This window comes from Spermophilus citellus (genome assembly GCF_964194105.1).
Source record: "Spermophilus citellus genome assembly, chromosome: 2".
NCBI lineage: Eukaryota > Metazoa > Chordata > Mammalia > Rodentia > Sciuridae > Spermophilus > Spermophilus citellus.
In genome coordinates, this window is record NC_138183.1 from 39,044,271 (window position 1) to 39,061,244 (window position 16,974).

A 16,974-nucleotide genomic window follows, 5' to 3' on the forward strand; every position below is an offset into this window, starting at 1 on the left:
CCCTAAATTCAATCTCTGGTACCCTCCCCACCCACAAAAATGATGCAACCTGACTTAAAAGAAATTTCCATCTTTTCCTTCCTAGTCTAGAGAAATTTCAATCTTTTTATGTCACACATATAGTTTCTCCTCTCTCAGCCTTAGCTAGTGCCCTACTCATTCTGGCGCAATTAATCCTCAATTTCTGGAAACTTAAATAATTTCAGGGTTGGGGGTGTTAAAGGGCTTGTTCAGTATTTGTGAGGCCCTGAGTTCTATCTCCAATACTATAAAAAGAAACAAAAAATGAATATGTTTCTCTGCTAGATGATGATGATTATTATTATTATTATTATTATTATTATTATTAATATTTATTTTTTAGTTTTCTGTGGATACAACATCTTTGTATGTGGTGCTGAGGATCGAACCCGGGCCACACGCATGCCAGGCGAGCGCGATACCGCTTGAGCCACATCCCCAGCCCCTGTGCTAGATTATGAACACCTTTAAGACAGAATCTGATTCATTGTCTCAGGCATTTATTTAGTGGACAACAATAATTACATAACAAAGGGACAGACTGAGGAAAGGAAAGAATAACAGTTAATCTCTCTGGACCTCAGAACCTCCTCTTCGAAATAAGAATGATAAGGCTAGGGATATAGCTCATTGGTATAGTGATACCTAGCATGAATGAGGCCCTAGGTTCATAGCCCCAGCACATTAAATAAAGATGAAATTTCCTTGCCTGCCAGGAAACTGAAAGAAAAGAGCTCAGGAATCATTTCCAAGACCTATGACCTGCTTTACAATTTTTCCCTAGAGCAGAGTCCAGTGCCAGAAAAGTTAGGAGCATTATGGTTTATCTTTCAACAAAAAGACATTTGGCCTTGCTTTACAAAGACAACAGGTGTAGCAATTCTGTTTCTGCAAAAGGCCAAACTGAACTATCTTTGGCCCTGAAGAGGGCCTGAACTACTGGGAGATTAGCATTTGGCTAGGGGAATGTCTAGGAAGGCCCAGAATGAACAAATTGTCAAGCCCACTCCTGACCTCCCTAGTGCACTGTGAGAGGTGTATTTTTTTTCTGCAGTTGAACTGAAAATTATACTCAGATTTCTCTTGGCAAGTGCCATGTGTATATACTTGGAAATTCAACAGGAAACTTTTGCTTAATTTAATTTAAAGTTGATATGCAAGTGAGTGCTCAAGGAAGATACTTTCTTTAGTGACTACAGCTGGCCCATACTCAAGTGGCAGAACTGGCGCCATATCAGCATCAGAGGATCTGAGGGGGTGGCTTCCTTATCCAAAATATCAATCCCACCACCTGTCATTCCACCATTAATTCCCCAGTATCTCTAAGAAGGCTTTTCTGCTTTTAGAGACCCCTATTGGTATTTAAAATCTTATGGGAGAAGCATTTTAGCAGGGATTAGAAACAGGAGGAAATAAATTCCTTAGCCTGTATGATTAGATACTATTGATTTTTATACGTTTATCTTTGACATTGACTTCCAAAGAATCCTTCCATCAGTCAAACTTGATTTACTTCTACTCTGCCTGCAGTTTATACCATTGCCCCTGCCTAAAATTCTGTTCTGCCTGGAATATCTGCCAACCTACTTTCTCTTAGTTTGTTTCTCTTCATTTCACAGTAGACATTTATTTAGTAAATACTACAAGGTGCTAGCTGGATTTGATGGTGCATGCCTATAATCCAGTGACTTCAGAGGCAGGAGGATTGTAAATTCAAGGCCAGCTTCAGCAATTTAACAAGGCCTTAAGCAACTTAGTGAGACCCTGCCTAAAAATAAATAAATATGTAAAAGAATGAATGAATAAATTTTTTTTTTTTTTAGCGAGAGTGAGAGAGGGGAGGGAGGGAGGGAGAGAGAGAGAGAGAATTTTTAATATTTATTTTTTAGTTCTCGGCGGACACAACATCTTTCTTGGTATGTGGTGCTGAGGATCGAACCCGGGCTGCACGCATGCCAGGCGAGCGCGCTACCACTTGAGCCACATCCCCAGCCCCTGAATAAATGTTTTTAAGAAGTGCTGGGGATATGGTTCAATGGTTAAGCCCCTTTGAGTTAATTCTCCCATAAAAAAAAAAAAGTGCTGTTAGCACAAAATGACAGAGCCAGATGCAACTTCATGATCAGCACGCCCTTTTTTCAGGAATAAAATCACATATCTATGGACCCACTTTCCTGGTGGGAAATGAGCCACTGGCCAAAGGGGGAGTTTGTGCTTATATAGGTTATACAGAAAGGTGACTTAATTATTGACACAGTGTGTCAGTTTGGGCACCCAGGAAAGAGTTGTGAGAATTTAAGATTTGTTTTTACTGGGCAATATTTTGACTTGGAGAAGAATGGAGGGTCTGGGGTCAGCATTCAGTATGTATCTCTTTTCCTCCTGGGTCCCATTGCACTATCACTGGGAAAAGACTTATTTTGGGAAGGATCAATGCTTTGGCTTTTTTTCAGAGACTGTCATTCTAGGCTTGCTGGATATCTCCTCCCCAAGGTTTGTCCAGCCACTGGATGATGTTTGTCTCCTTTCTAGGGATTAACTTGTCACTGGGAAAGAATGTATAGGAAAAGGACAATGTTATCAATGTGTTGCCTTCTTTTTCACTCTCTCTTCCCAAGCCACACTATTTTGAGGTTTGTCATTTTCCATATCTTACACTGAGAATTGATTCTAGGGCTTCAGGCATGCTAGGCAAGCACTCTACCACTGACCTATACCTCCAGCTCCACCTCCCCTCCCCCATCCCCCACCGGTTTAGTTGTTCACAACATGGAAAACATAGCTGAAAAAGTAGTGGTCATACAATAAATCTGAGGTCTAGGGATACCCTGTCTCAAAAAAATAAAAAGGCTGGGATGTATCTTGGTGGTAAAACACCTTGGGTTCAATCCCTAGTACATAAAAACAAACAAAAAAAAGTGAGGTCAAATTTGCTTCAGATTCCTTCCACCTCTAGAATTTTTTTTTCCTAATAACTTTATTTATTTTTATGTGGTATTGAGGATCGAACCCAGGGGCTTGCACGAGCCAGGCGAGCGCTCTACCACTGAGCCACAACCCCCACCCCCCTCTAGAATTTTTAAATTGGTTATGCAGGTAGGCATGAATTGATTTTCACATCTTACTTGTAAGAAATATGTAGAATTGTGAAACAGACATTTTTGAAGTAACTCTCAGAGGACATCACTTCTATTTTGTAGGGCTGAAGATTAAATCCAGGGCCTTCCACAAATAAGGCAAGTGCTCTACCACTGAACTACATTATAAGCACTCATTGTCCATTTTTAAATATTTATTGATTATACTTACTTTAAGCTAGATCCTGAAATACAAACATGAAAAGAAGCTTAAAGGTGGTGTATAGGCATGGTGGCCCACACCTATCATCCCAGCAATTTGGAAGGCTGGGACAGGAGGGTTGCAAGTTCGAGGCCAGTCTCAGCAATTTAGCAAGGCCCTTAGCAATTTAGTGAGACTCTGTTTCAAAATAAGAAATAAAAAAGGCTGGGGATATAATTTGGTGGTAAAGTACCCCTGGATTAAATACCCACTACAAAACAAAACAAACCAAAAGCTTAAAGTCCAGTGGGGAGAGACAGGCAAAATTATACTAGGTATTAGAGGAAAATAAATCACTATGTATCCGGAGTTGAGCAGACTTGTGTTTGAATTCTGCTGTTGCTGAAAGCTTGGTCCTTGTCCTTGATGCCAATCCAATAACAAGGACACAGTTTTGAGAAAAAGGAAAAGGGTTTAGTCCTTTGTTAGCAAAGGAGTAACACAAGGGATTCCGGTCTCAAAGGTTGTGATTCTGCCACCTCATGGAACAGGGGGTTTTAAAAGAGGTGATTCAGAGAAAATGAGATTAGGGAGGAGAGATCAGAAAGGAGAAGATCAAGGAGGAGAAGGTTAGGGAAAAGAAGATCAGAGCAGAGAAGATCAGGAAGGAGAAGGTTGGAAACAAGAAAAAAAAAAATGTAAGTTTCAAAGCCAAAGGAATATAGTGAAAGCATCAAGGGAATTCTGTTACACTGCCACTGTCAATTGGTAGCTGTATGATTTTGAATTACCTCACTTTAATTGGTGATGAAGATAATGGTAATACATCCTTCAGAGTTTCTGTAGGAAACAAAACTTAAATTTGTATTTAGCAGGGCTTTGCGGCACATACTCGCAATCCCAGCAGCTTGGGAGTCTGAGTCAGGAGACTAAATAAAATACAAAATAGGACTGGAGATGTGGCTCAGTGGTTGAGTGACCTTGAGTTCAATCTCTGATATCCAAAAAACAAAGTTGATCTTTTTTTAATATATAAATATTTTTTAGTTGTAGTTGACACAATACCTTTATTTTATTATTTATATGTGGTGCTGAGGATCAAACCCAGGGCCTCACATGTGCTAGGCAAGCGCTCCAAAACTGAGCCACAAACCCGGCCCACAAAGTACCCACTCCATGTAAACAAAGAAACAAAAAACTAAAACAGTAGGCAATAATCCTTTTTGATTAGCACCCTCAATCAGAAACCTCTTTCTCAGTACTCAGATAGCCATTTAAATCAAATTTATATAAATTCTTTCAGCAATTTTTTTTGAGGGGGTTGCTGGGAATTGAACACAGGTTGCTTAACCACTGAGCCACATACCTAGCCTTTTTCATTTTATTTAAACTCTTTTCTTCTCCACTCCCCTCCCCTCCCCTTCCCTTCCCTTTTCTTTTTTGTACCAGGGATTGAACTCAGGGACGCTCAACCTCTGAGCCATATACCCAGCCTATTTTTGTGTTTTATTAGAGATAGGATCTCACTGAGTTGCTTAGCACCTTGCTTTTGCTGAGGCTGGCTTTGAACTTGAGATCTTCCAGTCTCAGCTCCCCACCCCTCAACCCTGCCCCCAGCTGCTGAGACTACAGGCTTGCATCCCCCCCCCCCATTTTGTCTTTTATTTAGAGACAGGATCTTGCTAAATTGTTTAAATCTTCACTAAATTGCTGAGGCTGATTTCGAATTTGCTATCTTTCAGACTCAGCCTTGCAGATCACTAGGATTTCAGGCTTGCATCACTGTGCCCCTCAAGCAATTTAGCAGTTTACCTGTTTCAAAGTAAACACAAAAGGGGTTGGGGCTGTGGCTCAGTGGAGGGTGCTGTTAAGTTCAATTCCCAGCACTAAAAAACTTACAACAACAACAATAACAAACCCAACCAAAGGCATAGCCTTTGATCAATTTAGATTAATAACAAAGGCTTCCCTTGAACTGGGTGTAAGGATGGCCTTAGGCCTTAGCCTAAACAACTCCATTTTAAACTCCAGTTTGAAACCTGCAGTCTCACCAAGGCATGCCTACAGAGTCCTCTAGTATAGCCCTCAGGTACAAACAAGTCACTTCTCCCTAATCTGAGAATGAAGTCTCAGGCTTGTTGTCCTCACCCCAATAAGGGGAAAAGGCAAGAAAATGAGGGTGGGACCATCAGACCAGATGCTTTAACCTGAGGACGAATGATGTCACTGAGAAATTGAGTAGTAGCTAATAGAGATTGAAAGGGTGGTCAGAAGCCTCAAAATTTATTATAATGATGGGGCAATTGAACAGACATTCAGCCAGCCAACACTGATGCACATGAGCCTGAGAGTCTGATGAGGTCCTGGACTGATATCGCAACTCTTCTCATCTGATCCTCTGTGTTGTTCTCACTGCTTTCGAACTCACAGCAGCCTCTTGATTTTGGTGAGAAAAGGACTTCTCCCTATAACCCTCCTCAGCCAGCCGTCAGCTTCACCCCAGGAGAAGCCTGCCTTGGTTCCTGATCTGATCACCATGGTCTGAGTGAGTGTGCATCTGCTGGACTTAGAGCCTAAGTCTTGAGATTTATGAGCTGACACTTGAGCCTAGCATGCAGAGGGAATGTCTGTCATGAGCCTGTCATGATTAAGTGTGTCTGCAGTGCTTAGAATTAATCTAGAATTGTTTTGCTGTGAATTGATTAAATCTATTGCAGTGCAATAAAGCATTGAAGCGTGTGGACATTTTTTATTTCTCCCCGTCAACAGCATAAATTGCACCTTTTGCCCATTATGACACTGGGTGGGACTGTTTAAGGTTTCTATTGTTTTCATCAAATAATTTAACACAGAACTAGTCTATTAATTACTAGCCAGGTAGAAATTAGCATAGTGCCCTGAACAAAACTCAGTTTAAATCCTTTCTTTCTTAAATCTGTTGAAGCCAGCTGTGATGCTGCATGCAGGACTGTAATCCCACTGCCTCTGTAGATCCATGTAGTAGGATCATCAAGTTCAAGGCTAGGCTCAGCAATTTAGTAGGACCCTAAGTAATTTGGGTAACATTGTCTCAAACAAAACAAAACAAAACAAACAAACAAAAAAAAACTAATAAATAAAAGTTCTGGGGATGTAGCTCAATGGTAAAGTGTCCTTGGGTTTGATCCCCAGTACAAAAAGGAAACAAGCAAACACCTATTGGGCATAAACTGTGTGAAAATAATTCAATTGTTGAGGGTTTCCTATGTGGTACTCAGGTACTTTACATAATCTGAATTTCACAACTCAGTGATTTTACCAGGGTAGAAAACTCTGAGATAGGCCTCCTGGAATTCCAAGTCCTTGTAAACTAGCCTAGGATAATATACACACTTTTGTTTTTGCTCAGGATTGAACCCTGGGCCTGGCCACACTAAGTACACACGTTCTATGGCTGAGCTACACCCTCAGTCCCTGGATAGTATCTTTGAGGATCAAATAGGCCAGTAAATGATAAAATAAACTCTAACTCTGTGCTATAATTACAGACCATTATCTCATTTCATCTTAGTTCCTGGAGTTAACAACAGGTACAGTATAACTGAGATGTGGCTCATTCCACTTTGCGCATCAGAAAACTGATTTGGCTATTTCATGCCAGGAAGTAACTCTGTACACCTCTTTCCATGTCCTCAAAATGAGAACGATTCTAGCCTCGAGGGGTTGATTACATGATATAACATGATACAATATGACTGTATACAGGGATGATGTGGAGCAGGAGTTCAATAAATGTTAGTCTTTTCATGCAGTCGGGATTTGGGAATGCAGAACCTGCCCCACATTTAGTTAGATTGAAGTCACGAGCCCCTTCTAACTTGTAGACTTTTTGGGTCTCGGGTTTCGCAGCCAGCCGTTGGTGTTTTCCCGCGCAGAGAGCAGGGCGGGGCGCGAGACCCGCAACTTGGTAGCAGAACCCGCCCCCTTCTTCCCGGGGCAGAACTATTCCTCCCAGAAGGGACCACGCTGGGTCACTTGGAAGGTGGCACGCAGTGGTATTTGTTTCGGAAGTCAGCCCTGTGCGCTTTCGGTCTCGGCCTTCCCTCTGTGCTAGACTCAGTGGCCGTGCATCTGTGAGCACGCACGGGAAATGCTGCTGCAGTGGGTGCCTTTACTGTGCGGCACGCTGGAGTTAGTAGTCGATTTCTGCGACATCTGGAGGCCAAGCTTGCCTTGAATGGTTGGACCACATCACATGATTAGAGGAAGCCCGCAGCAGGGGTGCAACACATGGTGCCTCATGAGGTCATCACAGCGCGACAACGAGCTGCAGTTGTGGGCAACCTGCATGGCAGTGGGCAGTACTACCCTGAGAACTCCAATTACGAGAAATTCCATACAGTCCCCTTTAATTGCTCCTCATTCTAGTCATCACCCGCTCTGAGATATTAGCTTTGCCCTGTCAGGGCAAGATTGGTAGTTAGAGGAGGCCGTTTGCTGTCGGGGCGGGCTGGGAAGCCGCGCGCGAGCGACGTGTCCTTGCTCCGCCCTGGCCCGTGACGTAAAGGCCACGTGACGGGCAGGGCCGCCCCTGCCGCCGCCGCCGCTTTGTAAGAGGCACATTGGCAGGTAACGAGCGGCGGCGGCGGCGGCGACGGGTTCTCAGTCCAGCGAGAGCAGCAGCGGTAATTGCCACCCTCTCCCCTCCCTGGTCCCTGCGTGCTCCCGTGCGTGCTTTCTGGACTTGGGGTTAGGTCTTCTGAGCACCCAACCATCTTTGGGCTGCCCTAACGCCGGTCTGTGAGGACCGGGCCGAGTTTCTTTCGCTGGCTTCACGCTTCCTTAGTATGTCCAGGCCCGGGCACCTTTCTAACTCTCGCTCCCGGGTAACCCGATTCTCTCTTCAGTCTTCCCTAATTCTATTTGGCCCGGCCCCACCTAGCTCCAAGGGGCGCTTACCCTTCCCCCGTGGATCTCCGTCCTGGAGGGTGTGGTTTTTTTCTCCCACCTTGGGCTCCTGTGGGCTGCAGCTCTCCCGCCACGCTGTCGCCCCGCATCCTGACCAACTTTCCGTTTTCACGCCCGGAGTTTGTCCTGGGACTGGCCTTCTTCAAGCCCAACTTCAGCACTCTCTACCTTTCTTTGGCGTAGTTATTCTAATACTTTTTCTTCTGGAAGGCTCCTTTCTCAGATGGGACCGAGTTTCCCTTCTCGTTCCTGGTTCGTGTAGTTTGGTTGTGTCACAGTTCTTTCTTTAATGTAGGTTTAGAGCGATTCTTAAATTTGTGAAGTGCTGTTATATATTCAAAATGCTTTCATTGGTGCGTTAACGACTAAGTTTTCTTTACCGGTGAATCACTTTCCCACCATTTCACTTGAGTTTTCAATCTAATTAGTTGCCCAGACATCTCCACTGTCACTACTCTGGCCTTGTTTTCTTTAGGGGTATATCCTATCATCGTTCCTATTATTTCCTGTTTGACATAATCCTTTAGTTTGCTACCACCTCTTAAAACCAATCGTAGTCTGCCAGTATTGAGGCAGTCTTTTTCCAGCACCTGTGTAGTCTAACAATTGAGAGCTTTTTAAGCTCTTCAGTAAGGCATCCAAAGATCATCTTTTATTTGAAGGGCATATGATTAACATTTTTAGTGGAATTCAGTTCTTTTATTTTCTCTTTCACCATGGTAAGACTTTTTTTCACCAAGAGGTATGCCACTAGTTAGTGTATTTCTTTTCTTTCTCTCTCTCTCTCTCTCTCTCTCTCTCTCTCTCTCTCTCTCTCTCTCTTTTTTTTTTTTTAATTTTGAGACAAAGTCTGGTTGAGTTGCTGAGGCTGGTTTTGAACTTGTGGTCCTCTTGCCTCAGCCTCTGGTACCACTGGTATTACAGGCGTGAGTCACTGTGCCCAGCTAGTTATTGTATTTATTTTTTCTGTTAATTGTACATGCTTTTTACTTTGATTCCACAAATAAAGGTGGAAGGAAAGTAAATGCCATTCATATCTAAGCTCTTCTCTAGCTCAGACATCAGGTGGGTACATTGGTATGGCCCCCATTATCTCAGGAATAGATTCCACTCTCTAGAGATGATTGATCATCTTTTACCTGCCCGTAGGACCCCAGTTTGCTAAGACTATTCTTCCTGTGCTGTGAAGCCTTCTCTTACCCTAGGCAATGGTGATTAGCTTCCTATACCACTTTTCTGCCTGCTAGCAGTGTGCTCTGCCTGATTTCTTTACTTATGGCTAGTTCACATGTATGGCGAGAGATTTTCTCCTGATCTCTGTCCTACTTGTTTCCCATACTTTTGATTTCTTCCAGTTGCTTCCTTGCTGCTCTGACTCTCAATAATTAAGGAATATTTTCGGACAGATTTTCTTTGTGACTTAACTATGGCTGGAGGTGGTGGCATGGGAGAAAATGAGGCCATGAGAAAGTATTGTAATTGCTTCTTCTGCCTGTTTCCTGCCACTCTTGTTTCCTCTGGCTTAAGTGTGGGCTGGACTAGCAGTAGTCACATGTAGCTTCCTTTAGAACTAGAGCAATAACACCTCTACTTCCCCTTCCTGGGAAATGGTGAAGCTTGTGCATTGCTCACCAGGAGTGTCTTGTTATAAATCAGAGTGACTTTTTAGTAATTCAGGAATAAATGGTAGGAGAACATGAACCAGAATGGATTTATTTCAATATGCTTTTTTTTTTTTTTAAATAGAAACTGGGCATTATCTCTACCCCCTAAAGTATGACATACATGTAGGTAGTATAATCCTATATTGAAGGGCTAAACTGTATGAAGTGACTTTACCTTTTTTTTTTTAATATTTACTTTTTAGTTTTAGTTGGACACAATGCCTATATATATATATATATATATATATATATATATATATATAGTTATAGTTATAGTTATAGTTATATATGGACACAATATCTTTATTTTGTTTATTTTTATTTGGTGCCGAGGATGGAACCCAGTACCTCACATGTGCAGGCAAGTGCTCTGCCACTGAGCCACAACCCCAGCCCCACAATACCTTTACTTATTTATTTTTATGTGGTCCAGAGGGTTGAACCCAGGGCTTTGCACATGCTAGACAAGGGCTCTACCGCTGAGCCACAATCTTAGCCCTTGACTTTACTTTTAAGCATGTTATCCTTTAAATATTGAAATCCTTTTTAAAATGATGAGTTAAGATTTCCTTTATTCTAAGACAGTTTTTCCACGGGATGGGGAATGTATTATAAAGGGATAATCCCTGTTCCAAAGTAGGAGTCTTCGTGAATTCACAAATAGAGAATTTCCTCTATACTTTAACAAATTGATGTTATTTTGTTTTTTTCTTCTTGCAAGGTAACCCATATGTCAGCAAATATCAGTTTACTCTTAGTTGTTAATTTGAGTAAATGGAATGTCCTTAAAAGCTAAGTGTTATGGTACCCAAGGTGTTGATGGTGAGGTAGTAATCCCTAATACATCTTAGCAGCTGTTTTTGTTGGTGTTTGTAAAACTCAGTGGAGATGAACCTAAAGGAAGGCAAAGAGAGAAAGGATCTGTAGGGAGTATCACCATATAAGCATGTGGTAGATTTTGAAATAATTTTAACACAATTTAAGTGTCTACTTTTTTCTCTTTTTGATATGGGTATTGAACCAGTGGTGCTTTTCCACTGAAATGGGTCCTTACTCCCCCTGCCCTCCTTTTTTTTTTTTCCCCTCATTTTGAGATGAGATCTCACTAAGTTGCTTAGGGCCTTGCTAAATTGCTGAGGCTGGCCTTGAACTTGTGATCCTCTTGTCTCACCCTCCTGAGTTGCTGGGATTGCCATCACCACCTGGGTCTAAAACTTAGAAAAATTTCAGTGAGAATCATGTTTTCTGTGTGTGTGTTTGCATATGAGATTGTGAAGTACTAGGGATTGAATCCAGGGGTGCTCTACCACTGAGCTACATCCCTAGCCCTTTTATTTTTATTTTGAGACAGGGTGTTCTCCATAGGTTGCTGAAAGTCCCACTAAGTTGCTGAGGCTGGCCTGCAACTTGTGATCATCCTGCCTCAACCTACTGTTTAGGTGTGTGCCACCATGCCCAGCTCAATGAGAAACTTTTTTTAGTACCAGGGATTGAATCTAGGGGCGCTTAACCACTAAAAACACATCCCCATACTACCCCCCCACCCTTGGGGTGCTGGGGATTGAACCCAGGGCCTTGTGCATGTGAGGCAAGCACTCTACCAACTGAGTTATAGTCCCAGCCCTTCCAGACCTTTTTATTTTTTATTTTGGGTCAGGGTCTTGCTAAATTGATTAGGGCTTTGCCAAGTTGCTGAGGCTGCCTTTGAGTTTGCAGTCATCCTGCTTCAGCCTCTGGAGCCTCTGAGATTATAGGCATGCACCATGCCTGTCTTAATGAGAAGTCTTTTTTTTTTTTTTAATATTTTTAATTACAGGTGGACACAATATTAATATTTTATGTGGTGCTGAGGATCGAACCCAGTGCCTCACCTGTGCATGCTAGGTGAGCACTCTACCTGTGAGCCACAACCCCAGCCCTCAGTGAGAAGCTTTTAAAGATTATTTGTGGAGAAGGGAATCATTTGGATTTAGACATTTTGATGTATATTTTTTACCTTGTTTTTTTTAATATTTATTTTTTAGTTCTCAGCGGACACAACATCTTTGTTTGTATGTGGTGCTGAGGATTGAACCCGGGCCGCACGCATGCCAGGCGAGTGTGCTACCGCTTGAGCCACACCCCCAGCCCCTTTTTTCCTTGTTGATACTGGGGTTTGAACCGAGGGTGCTTAATCACAGAGGTACATCCGAAGTCCTTTACTTGTTTAGAGATGGTCTTGCAGAGGCTGATTTCCTACTTGTGATCCTTTTGCCCCAGCCTCCCAAATAGTTGTGATTACAGATGTCTGCCATTGTGCCTCCAGCTTGCTGTAACTTTTGTTTCTTGCTAGAGTTATTAATTTGTCCCTAAGTAAAATGTCACATAAGGACCTTCTCATTTAGTTATATTGTGTGTATACAATCTAATAATACCTAGTACTTTTACAATTTTTTAAAATTTATTTATTTATTTATTTATTTATTTATTTTATTTTTTTTTTAAAGAGAGTGAGAGAGGAGAGAGAGAGAGAGAGAGAGAGAGAGAAATTTTAATATTTATTTTTTAGTTCTCGGCGAACACAACATCTTTGTTGGTATGTGGTGCTGAGGATCGAACCCGGGCCGCACGCATGCGAGGCGAGCGCGCTACCGCTTGAGCCACATCCCCAGCCCCTAAAATTTATTTTTTGTTACAGGTAGACACAATATTTTTATGTGGTGCTGAGGATCAAACCCAGTGCTTCATGCATGCTAGGCGAGTGCTCTGCCTCTAAGCCGCAATCCCAGCCCTACATTTTTTTTTTTTTTAACATGTCTCCGTCTCATCAAATCAGTTGTAGCTGTTATAGGTAGATGGATATAATACCTCTATTTTATTTATTTTTTTAATTTTAATTTTTTTATTTTTTAGTTGTAGATGGACTTAATACCTTTATTTTTTTATTTTTACATGGTTCTGGGGATCGAACCCAGTGCCTCACACATGTTAGGCAAGTGTTGTACTACTGAGCCACAGCCCTGGCTCTATTTGTTTTTATATGGTGCTGGGGATCGAACCCAGTGCCTCACATATGCTAGGCAAGCTCTCTACCACTGAGCCACAAACCCGGCCCCTCATGTTCTCATTTTTTATTTTGAGGTAGGATGATAAGTTGGTTATGGCCTTGCTAAATTTGCTAAGGCTGACTTTGAACTTGTGATCCTCCTGCCTTAGCTACCTGAGCCACTGGATTACAAATGTGTACCACTACTCCCAGCTCTTTCCTTTATTCTTGTCTTTCTCTTTTTGTCTCTTCTCTTCAGCTTCTATACAAAAATTTTCTGAATACTCACTGAGCCTCAGTTGAGGAGATCATGGGCCCAGTTTCTTTAGAGATGGGTCTTTGGACTGTATTTAACACTACAACATGCCGCTTCCCAGCATGTTATAACTTACAATCTTTGCAACCTCATAGACTTGAGCAAGGTGTTCAGTGATGCTTGTATTATATGTGACTACCTGGTTGGACTGTGTGTTCTTTGAAGGCTGGATTTGGTAAGATTTGGCATTGACAAATCATTAAACAAGAAAATAAGTGGTTATTTATTCATTCATTTATTTTGTGGCACTGGGGATTGAACCCAGGATGCTCTACCACTGAGCCCTTTTAAATATCTTTTTTTTTTTTTTTTAATCCTCACACTCTTTTTTTTTTTTTTTTTTTTTTAAGAGAGAGTGAGAGAGGAGAGAGGAGAGAGAGAGAGAGAGAGAGAGAGAGAATTTTTTAATATTTATTTTTTAGTTCTCGGCGGACACAACATCTTTGTTGATATGTGGTGCTGAGGATTGAACCCGGGTCGCACGCATGCCAGGCGAGCGTGCTACCGCTTGAGCCACATCCCCAGCCCTTAAATATCTTTTTGAGAGACAAAGTCTAACTGATTTTCTTAAGCTGGCCTCAAATTTTTGATCCTCCTGAGTCTTCAGGTTTACAGGTGTGCAACTATAAGTGAGTACTTAATTAAAAGTTCAAGTTCAGGGGCTGGAGGCATAGTTCAGTGGTAGAGTATGTGCTTAGCATACATGATGTACTGGGTTCATTCCCAGCACCAAAACAACAATAACAAAAAAACAGCAACAACAAAACTCCCTAAACCATAAGTTTACTTGAAAAAGGATTTAGAAGAAAATGTTTTGATTTAGGACTGATTGACAAGCCAAACTTTTAATTGTTTTCCAGGGTATACTCAGGGGTAGATAGAGTGCTTACCTAGCATTTGAGAGGCCCTAGGGTTTGATTTCCAGCACAGCCTTCTAGACTGAGCTTGCCTGATCCCTTTCACAAATTAATAAATTTCCATTTTTGAGTATGTTTTTGGGTCAGGCTGGTTGGAACTATGTTACCTATAAAAGCAATTTTCAAAAATTTGAAAAAATAAATAAGATAAAAACTAGTGATTTAAGATATTGTTAGAAACAACCATTTTTCTTTTTTGTTTTTGTGGTACTGGGGATTGAACCCAGAGCTTTGCATGCTAGGCAAACACTCTGTCACTGAGCTATATCTCCAGACCTTTTTAGATTTGTTGTTATTGTTGTTGTTGTGCTAGGGATTGAACCTAGTACATGCAAGGCAAGCACTCTACCAATTGAGCTATATCCCCAGCCCCTTTTTCAGATTTTTTAAGTCTTGCCCAGTTGTCCTCAAAGTTGCAGTTCTCCAGTCTCAGCCTCCAAGTAGCTGGTATCATAGGTATGCACAGCTCCTTACCCTTTTTTCTTTTCTTTTTTTTGGGGGGGCAGGGACAGGGGGGGCAGTCTTGGAATTGAACTTGGGGACACTCGACCTGAGCCATATCCCCACCTCTATTTCATATCTTTATTTAGTGATAGGGTCTCACTGACTTGCTTAGCCCCTTCTTTTGCTGAGACTGGCTTTGAACTTGTGATCCTCCTGTCTCAGCCTCCTGAGCTGCTGGGATTACAGGTGTATGCCACCATGCTTGGCCCCTTTTTTCTTTACATAAAGTGTGTGTGTGTGTGTGTGTGTATATGTGTATGTGTATGTGTATGTATGTATACACCACCACCCCCCATTGTTCTGGAGATCAAACCCAGAGCCTCATGTATGGTAAGCAAGCACTCTACTACTCAGGTATAACCATATAATCCCTAGTTGTAGTCCCCGTTCCGTCCCCCACTCCAAAAACCTGTGATCATACTTTGCATATTTACAAATTTTTTTTTGAAAAATATAGCAAGGTCATTGTAGAAAGTATAAGAGCTGGGTGTGTAACAGTGGTAGAGCACTTGCCTAATGTGTCAGGCTCTGGGTTCAATCCACAGTACCAAAACAAATAAACAAAACACTATTATTTTCTGCTTGGGATGAAGCCAGGAACTCATCATTGGGAGGATAGATTCTACCTGTGAATTGGGCTGTATCCTTGTTGTTACTTTCTTTTTTGTGGTGCTAGAGATTGAATCCAGGACTTTGTCCACGGGAGGCAAGCACTCTACCAACTGAGCTATATCCCCAGTCCATGTTGTTACTTTTATTACCATATCATAATTGTATCTGTTTTTAGCCTTGACTAGTAATTTATTTGTAGCAGCTCACAAATGAGAGACAAAGTTAGTCACATCAGTCACAGTAAACATTTTCGTTCTTTTTAAAATTTGTGTACTTAAATTCTTTTGATACTGGGGATTAAACCCAGGAGTGTTCTACAACTGAGCTACATTCCAAGCATTTTTTATTTTATTATGTGTGTGTTTAAAAGCATACACAAAATATACAACATATATGTACACATATATTTATACATATGTTTTATATATATATATATATATATATATATATATATATATATATATATATGTTGTAGATGGACACAATACCTTTATTTTATTTATTTATTTTTATGTGGTGCTGAGAATTGAACCCTCCGCTACACAGGTGCCAGGCAAGCACTCCACCATTGAGCCACAACCCCAGCCCACTTTTTATTTTTTTAAGATAGGGTCTTGCTAAGTTGCTGAGGCTGGCCTAGAACTTGTAATCCTCCTATATTGGCCTTCTGAGTCATTGGGATTATAGGCAAGTGCCACTGCTCCTGGCTTCAATTCTTTTTTATATTGTCATTATTCTTTTTGCAGTGGTAGGGATTGCGTCCTTGGGGTATTCTGTCACTTATCTACATCCTCAGCCTTTTTAAATTATTTTATTTTCCAGTACTGGGGATTGAACCCAGGATCATTCTACCTCTCTGAGCTACATCCCCAGTATGTTTTTATTTTGGGATGGGGTCACCAAGTTGCCAAGGCTGGTCTTAAACTTGTAATCCTTCTGTCTCAGCTTCCCAAGTGGCTGGGATTACAGGTATGAACCACCATGCCTGGCTGGGTCAATTTTATATAGTAAGTTTAATGCTTTAATTAATCACTCCCATCAAGATCTTGTTTTTATTTTATTATTTTTAAATTTTTATTAGTTGTTGATGAAATTTTTAATTTTATTTATTTATTTGTATGTGGTGCTGAGTATTGAACCAGTGCCTCACACATGCTAGGCAAGTGCTCTACCACTGAGCCACAATCCCAGCCCAAGATCTTGTTTTATTTTGATTAGAAATTTCCTGCTATAACATCAATTTGAAGGAACAGTTTCCTTCAAATTGCTGGAGACCAGATGATCTCTTTAACATTTCTTAGCTTCGGTACGTCAGCTTGTTTAATGCCTTCTAAATTCATTATAGTTGGAAATGTTATGGTAATGGTAGAAAATTATTTCTGTGTAGTACAGTGCAATCCAGGTGTGAAAGGAAAAAATCCTTGTTAGAATGGGCCATTTACTATTTTATTACAACAGAAGAGCGTTTTAAAATTTTACTAAAAGGCTTTGTTGTAATGGGATGGAGCTTGCACAGCTGGATGTAGCAAAGCAAACTTAGATACTCTGATAGTTTGTCCAACTATCAGAGAAAGGAAAGAGGATTTTATTTGGGTGATAGCTAGACAGTAGCACAGTTTGGTAAATATATACTAAAAAATCTTTAATTGTATATGTAAGGATGTATTTTATGGTATTTAAGCCATTCTG

General features: G+C 41.2%; 1 protein-coding gene across 6 annotated transcripts in view; it reads left to right on the forward strand.

The window, feature by feature from the left end:
• The first annotated feature begins 7,857 nt into the window (after window positions 1-7,857).
• Window positions 7,858-16,974, forward strand: part of UBAP2 (ubiquitin associated protein 2) — a 107,236-nt gene continuing 98,119 nt past the window's right edge. For 5 of the 6 annotated variants that reach the window (XM_081272160.1, XM_081272162.1, XM_081272163.1 and 2 more), the window contains exon 1: window positions 7,858-7,964. The gene's annotated coding sequence lies outside the window, so the exon portion shown is untranslated. The remainder of the gene's footprint in view (window positions 7,965-16,974) is intronic. The other variant, XM_081272165.1, reaches the window with a different exon arrangement.